The sequence below is a fragment of the Mastomys coucha genome, unplaced genomic scaffold, assembly GCF_008632895.1.
Source record: "Mastomys coucha isolate ucsf_1 unplaced genomic scaffold, UCSF_Mcou_1 pScaffold16, whole genome shotgun sequence".
In the NCBI taxonomy this organism is placed as follows: Eukaryota; Metazoa; Chordata; class Mammalia; order Rodentia; family Muridae; genus Mastomys; species Mastomys coucha.
The window spans coordinates 70,468,312-70,474,067 of NW_022196898.1; the positions used below are offsets into that span (position 1 = coordinate 70,468,312).

Genomic DNA, 5,756 nt, shown 5'->3' on the forward strand with positions numbered 1-5,756 from the left:
TACCTCTTAAAAGTTATATATATATATGATGATTCTATGATGCTGTAAGAACTTTGTTGTTTTTGTCACCATATATAAATATGGGTAATTATGCATTCATTATTATATATAATTGCCTTTACTCCATAGGACAAAATGGGTTGGTATGATGCTTGTGAAAAGTATAAAACACGTTATCTAGGCATACCTTTTGTACTTATGCTGTGGCATCTGTTTAATTATTTTCATATTGACATTTTGATTTTCATTACAAATCCATCCATGTCTTCTACTATTTAGTGATAGCTGGACAAACCTAGTGTAATAGTGACCTCTGCTGGTAAATATACATTTTAAAACAGCAAAAGCAAAGATTTATAAATGTTTGGTTTCTCTTTGATAAATTCTCTCTGTAGGCCAAATGGAAGATACTTTACCATTTATGACCATCTACCATCCCAAGTAATTTATAAAATATTTTTATAAGGGATAAATGTGCTAGTGTGGTTATTTTAAAAGAGACAAATTCTAACTGATTTTTAAGCTAATATTATGGCAATGGAAACTATTCATTGTCAATGACTTTTGTCTGCCTATTGTTTTAAAGTTAGCATTTAGTCTAATAATGCAGTAAAAGACCATTTATTCATGAAATAAAATTATTTAAAATGGTTTATTAATAAAGTTAGCTACCTGGCATAACTTTATGAAAACTGAACTATCAAAGGTGTTTAGTAACTAACATTTTGAGAAAGTGTTAAGTTGATATTGATACTTAATGTTTATTATATTGTTATATAATATGTATTATATTTTATATTATATATATTATATCTCTATAATTGATTACAGATGGTACAATGATTTGGTACTCTTTATTTATCAGTACTAAACATTTTGCTTAGTTCAGAACTCATCTATGAGATGAAGTGCTGTACAATTTATTTTAACAGTTAAATAAATTATTTTTATTTTTAAGCTCTTCTTTATTTTTTTTTTCACTCAGCCATCTTCCATTTAATCATCTCTTTGTTATAAGCCAAGAGATAGAATAGGTGAGGCAAAACCCCTCCCCCAAGTTCGTCAGCATGCCGGCCCAATCAGCAGCTTCTTTAGTCTCTGTAGAGGCGGGACTTCCAATGTAACTGGAACCAGGAGCGAGGCGTGGCAAATAGCAGGAGGTGGGCAGAGAGGTGTGGTTATGAGAGGCAGCTCTTCTTTATTGATTTAAAGTCATGGGCCCTGAGCCTAGGGATTCAACCTGCTTGATAAACTTCTTGCCAAGCATGTACATAGCCCTGGGTTTGATGAATAACACTGCATAAGCCAGGTATGGTTGCACACACATGTAATCCTGGCACTCCAGAGATGGAGATGATGAGGAGGTAGGGTCACACGGTCATTCTTAGCTTCACAGGACATCCAAAGGCAATATGGACTAGAGACTCTGTCTACAATAGTAAAGGATAAAAATTCAGGGCTGTTTTTATATTATTTTCTTTTATATGCTTAAATAACATTGACTACAGTTTTTAAATGTTAAATATCAAAATATGAACAACTATTCCCGTGAACCTTGTATATCTTTATTAGGATGTCTTCAGAGCTGGCTTGTCACTCCAGATTCCAGAAGTGGGGTACATTTCCAGTTCATGGGAGGTTTCCTTTCTGTGAAGTGATACAGAGCTAATGCTGGAATTGTGTTAACCCTTTATTTTCAGGAGATATTTTAGTTTTGTTATTCCATCCTAGTGATATTTATTTTTCTAAAATAAATGTGCCTTTTAATTATGAAATGATAAACACATAGAATTTCTCCATATTAGTCTTGGACTGTATATACTAGCTAGTACTTGTTATTAATTATTAAATTTGAAAATACAAATGTTGTTCAATTTAAGAAAAACTACTTTTTGTGCTCTCTCTTTTTTATTTAATTTTATTTTTTACTTATTCACTTTATATCCTGCTCACTGCTCCGCTCCCCTTCCTGTCACCCCTCCCACAATCCTTCTCCCATCCTTCTCTCCCATTCTTCTCTGAGCATGTGGGGGCTCCTGGGTATCCCTCTACCCAGGCACATCAAGTCTCTGTGAGGCTAGGAGCTTCCTCTCCCATTGAGGCCGGACAAGGCAGCCCAACTAGAAGAACATATCACACAGACAGGCAACAGCTTTTGGGATAGCCCCAGCTCCAGTTGTTCAGGACCCACATGAAGACCAAGCTGTACATCTGGTACATATGAGCGCGGAGGCCTAGGTCCATCTCGTGTATGTTCTTTGGTTGGTGGTTCAGCCTCTGAGAGCCCCCAAGGGTCCAGATTAGTTGACTCTGTTGGTCTTCCTGTGGATTTCCTATCCCCTACTACTTTTTAAAGTGAGAAAAAATTCCACTGCAGAGATAACAGGTACCAAGCAGAAGAATGTAGAACTCAGACTGTATTTAACTACAGGTACTGCTGCACACTAGCTATTGTGTGATTTCTTTGACCTCTGAAGCCTCAGTTTCTTTTTCTGTAATGGTGGAATTTCATTAAGGCTCAAAAGAACCTAATACCTGTAAAAAAGTTTTTCATAAACCTTCCCTGTAGCTTATAGTTGCTATCCCAGGTTCACATCAGCCTACAATGGTTCCTGTGAACATTTGCAACTCAGAAAACCGTATCTTTCACCAAATTCCCTGCCCCTGATTTCTTAGGAATTTTCCCTTATGCAGATCTGTTGATATCTACTCTGCAAATGTTGAAATGTATGACTTAGCCCAGCGCTTCCAGAAGGAACCTGTTTAAATGCGCTGAGCTTCCCAGAGAACACAGCATACTCTGGAAAAAAAAAAGGGAGAACGGTGTGGCAGAGGCTAGTGGAGTCAACATGGTCGTCCTATCTGGTCCGTGGCCTGTGCGGTGGGTGGGGAGTGAACCGAGGGAGGTTGTGTGCTCCTGTCTTAGACAGCTGCAAAGGCTAAGGAGAGCCCAGCAGGATTCCTGGGGAATCTTCTAGCCGAAATATTCTTGGCTGTAGAAGCATGCCTCTCAGAAGAACAGTCTTGATTTAGTGTCCTGGTGGGCTCAGTCTTGGAACTTCCCTGGGAGGCATGGCCTCGAAAGTGGCCTCCAGAGATCAGCAACTGAAACATCAGCCATATGCCCTTCCTGCAGCTTAATCTCTGAAGCAGTTTTTAAGGCCACTGTGGTATCGCTGTGATATAAAGATGACGTCCGTATTCATTGTCTTACACTTTGAAAGCCTTCACTATCTATTCTATCTAGCCAAACATTTTTGGCTAGAAAAGCCCACTTTATTCTCTCCCCATCACCCCAGAACATTTATTTTTTATGAAGACTCTCCCAGAGGATGTAACCAGCCCCCGTCTTCCACGAAGGGCTAGCTCACTCACTTCTATAAAGAAGAACCAGACTTTTTAAGGGACTGGCAAAGAACACTTTCTAACTGAATTAAAATAATAATGTTTACGTAAAACAAACAAACAAAAGGCAATGGATGTTTGAGAATGAAAATATCATTCAGCTTTTATTACCAGACCTTCAGTCTGGCTAAAGAGTAACAAAATGGAAACAGGATGACTGTCATAGAAAACGTTTACTACATCTTGCTGTACACACCTGCTCCAAGCCCGCCCCTGACCCCCAATGCTTCCAACTTAGTTACTTCCCAGCCTTCTGGGTATCGATGAAGGCAGCACACAGGCCTTCTCTTTGACCCAGTCTTTGTTATAAGGCCGATATGTCTGTGCATCAGCTCTGCGAAGAAGACAGCTGAGATCTGCCAGATCATTGATAAAATCCGAGTATCTGACCAGTATCCTAGGTGATGGAAGACACTGCGTTACATTCTCTTCTTTACGCATTTTACAAATACTTTCCGTGCACTCATTCACAGACTCGTAGTCTGTGTAAATCCTGCCTTCTGGACTCTTGGCAGGGGAAGCCAGAAAAACGGCATGAGACATCACACCAAAGGCTTTGCTGCAACCTGCCGCTAACACTGCTGCCCTCACCCATGTGCCCAGCCGCCCCCTTTATTTTTGATAATCTGCAGCTATTTAACATTTCTCTAATGTATGCCGAGCTGATCCATGTCAGAAATGTGTTTTACATTGTTGTTTTTATTTTTCCAATTTCTTTTTTATCCCACCTTTCTTTCCCGATCTCTTTACCCATTCCTAAGGCGCAGCTAGCTCTGTAAACGTTTCTGCAATGCCGTTTCTTTCCTAATGGGATCCACTTGGATGCTCTCTGTCTTTCTTCTCCACATGTGGTGTTTGCATTGTTACCAGTAGTATTCAGGAAGGTTAGTTTTTGTTGTTGTCAGTCACAAATACACAAGATAAAAACAGCTTAAAGAGGAATGCAAGATGGTGTCCTCTCTATACGACAGGGAAGCTGTGCCTATGTTCATGACGTATGGTCGCCTAAGTAAGACCTCCATAATGATAATGCCAGTCGACAGGCCAGCATGGATAGGGGAAACCTCACAAGCTCCCACTCCTAGCTGAAGAACCACAGGCAATTAATGGTTGCTAAGAAAGGGAGAAATGTTCTTCCTGAGAGATGAGTCCCCTCATGGGTCATACAACCCAACACACAGGATCAACATTAAGTGGACCCAGTTGATTGTGTTTACATATACATATGTATATATATATAAGAACAATAGTTAAAGAAGTCATGGATTTGAGGAGGGGTCAGGAGGACTTAGGGAAGATGGGAGAGCATGGGAATAAGTAAATACAGTAAATGTAGGAAATTCTCAAAATTAAAAAAAAAGTATAAATTTCTGAATGAACATAGACCTGGCAGTCCTCTACTGTATGTGTTGGGGGCCTCATACCAGCTGGTGTATGCTGTCTGTTTGGTGGTTCAGTGTTTGAGAGATCTGTGGGGGTCCAGATTAATTGAGGCTCCTGGTCCTCCTACAGGGTCACCCTTCTCCTCAGCTTCTTTCAGTCTTCCCTAATTCAGCAACAGGGAGGCCCCAGGGAGTTTAGAGGTCAGGTGGGATGGGGGTGGGGACATCCACGTGGAGACAAGGCGGGTGGGGAGGTGTGGGATGTGGAGCAGTCGGAGGGTGGATGCGCGGGGCGGGGGGGGGGTGTTGATGGGCTGGGAATAGAATATGGAGTGTAAAAAAATAAATTAATTTTTTAAAAAGTATAAATGTAAAAGGAATGCAATTTTATTACTTTCTCGTAGGTGTGCTCCGAGGTAGGCAGGTCAAAGCTGGCATTGGACCTGTATACTCCAAATGTTCCCAAGTCTCTGCTGCCTTCTACTGTAGTCACATCCCTTAGCTATGTTCTATGGACTCAGGAGCAGACTAGTCATCACATTCACGTTCTAAACAGGGGATCAAGAGGCGAAGCACATATCAGTCTTCTAGACATTGTCCCGAGTATGGCTTGTCATGCTATTGGCTGGGAATGATTCCTGTGACACCATTTTTTCCTGTTTTATATTATGGCTTCTTCTTGTTTCACTTCCCTAGGCTATTGTTTGTAAAAAGGAAAAAACACAAAATACTTGTAGTTTTCATTTTTATGTTGTTAGCCTTAAGCCTGCACTTACAACCTTTCCTTGAATGTCATACAGATAACACATGTAATCAGACCCGGGAGATCTGTTATGCAAGACCATCTGAATGCCTTCAAGGCCGAGCTGGACGTTCATCTCGTACCCATCTAGTCCTCTGCTACATTCTGTAATGTCATTTGCATTCTTTTTCGTTTATGCGTAATACTTTCCAGTGCAAAAAAAAAAA

General features: G+C 40.3%; 1 protein-coding gene and 1 long non-coding RNA gene across 3 annotated transcripts in view; one reads left to right on the forward strand and one right to left on the reverse strand.

The window, feature by feature from the left end:
* Nucleotides 1-5,756, forward strand: part of Pde5a (phosphodiesterase 5A) — a 134,654-nt gene that overhangs the window by 59,205 nt on the left and 69,693 nt on the right. The window lies entirely within an intron of this gene.
* Nucleotides 5,157-5,756, reverse strand: part of LOC116093727 — a 1,657-nt gene continuing 1,057 nt past the window's right edge. The window contains exon 3 of the long non-coding RNA XR_004119816.1: nt 5,157-5,335. This is a non-coding gene — a long non-coding RNA (uncharacterized LOC116093727). The remainder of the gene's footprint in view (nt 5,336-5,756) is intronic.